We start from the raw sequence: 1,467 nt of genomic DNA on the forward strand, positions 1-1,467 counted from the left end.
CAGCAGTGGTTGACTAAGCCCTTCCTCGCTGCCGCTGCCACCATAGCCACTCATTCCCTTCAGGCCACTGACAGGCTTGAGCCTGTCCCTCGCCATTCCTTCTTTCTCTCTTCCCCTCCCTTCTTTTTCTCTCTTTCTAGCTTCTCCACTTGCTCTTCCCCTCTGTCTTTCTTCCCCTCCCCCCCCCTTTCCCTTCCTGAGTTAACAGATCTTGTTCATCTTGTTTCCTCACCTAATTCCCACAACGGCAGCCTCCTTCTCCTGAAGGGGGTCTTTCCTGCCTCATGACCCCTCTCTTCACAGACCCCTGCCCACTCTCTCTCTCTCTCTCTCTCTCTCTCTCACTCACTCGCCCACTCTCTCTCTCTCTCACTCACTCACTCACTCACTCTCTTTCTCACTCTCTCTCTCCTCTCCTCTACAGTCAAGAACATCTTCTGACCAGTAACAGTTGCATTCCAACTGACCTTAACCATCACAGGCTCCTCCCCCCACCTGCATATGGAATCCCCACTGCCCAATCACCATGGTGCCTCAAGCTCCTCCTCTCTATCTGCATATGGAATCCCCACTGCCTAATCACCATGGTGCTTCTGTTCTGCTCTCACAGGCTCCTCCCCGCATCTGCATAAGGAATCCCCACAGCCGAATCGCCACTGTGATTCTGCTTGCGAACTCTCGCAAGAGCTGCCACACACAGGATTAGCCATGGGTATGCCTTAGAGAATGATATATATAGATTATTATTCAATTCTTCTTAAAAGTCAGTTAACAGTCAGCTAAGCTGTTTTAACCCTAGCACATAGCCATGGCTAACTGAGCAAAGAGGCACTTTTAAAAGTGTCAATTCACTTATTCTTAGCAGAGAGAGTACAAACAGCCCTACTCAACCACAGCACAGCTTCCTTCCAGTGGCTCTTGCTGGGTGTCTATCTAAAAGTTCATTTTTAGATTGTGAGCCCTTTGGGGGCATGGAACCATCTCTATATATAATTTGCTTAGATGTACCTGTTGCTAATCCCATGCGTAGCAGCTCTCATGAGATTTCCTGGCATGGCAGAACAGAGTAGAGCACAGCATATGGGGAGCCTCCCTCTGAGCCAGCCAGCCAAGGAGGGAGGGAGGTGGTGGTGCCACTGTGAGCCGGCAGGAGAGTGCACATCACCTCCAACTGCCCACCTCCTTGTGAGGAGGAAAGCTGAACAGGCGGTGGCATGGGGGGGGGCAAGAACGAACTGGCTAAAGGTATGTGGGGAGGGGGAGAGTGAACTGGCCGAAAGGGTGGTTGGGTGATGAGAGCGAAGTGACTGAAGGGATGTAGGGGTAGAATGAACTAACTGAAGGAATGGAGACAAAATGAAGATGGGGCAGGGAGCCGGATCATTTGCAGGGGAGGGGGAGACAGGGAGAACTAGGGGCACAGATGCTCTGCGCAAGGTCAGCTAGTTTTATTTATTTTTCTATGTA

At 51.1% G+C, this 1,467-nt stretch overlaps 1 long non-coding RNA gene across 3 annotated transcripts in view; it reads right to left on the reverse strand.

The window, feature by feature from the left end:
• The window catches only part of LOC128326268 (uncharacterized), a 64,353-nt gene extending 63,947 nt beyond the window's left edge, over positions 1-406 (reverse strand). For all 3 annotated transcript variants that reach the window (XR_008307917.1, XR_008307919.1, XR_008307918.1), the window contains exon 1: positions 233-406. This is a non-coding gene — a long non-coding RNA (uncharacterized LOC128326268). The remainder of the gene's footprint in view (positions 1-232) is intronic.
• Between the last annotated feature and the right edge of the window lie 1,061 nt (positions 407-1,467).

This window comes from Hemicordylus capensis, chromosome 5, assembly GCF_027244095.1.
Source record: "Hemicordylus capensis ecotype Gifberg chromosome 5, rHemCap1.1.pri, whole genome shotgun sequence".
NCBI classification, from domain to species: Eukaryota; Metazoa; Chordata; class Lepidosauria; order Squamata; family Cordylidae; genus Hemicordylus; species Hemicordylus capensis.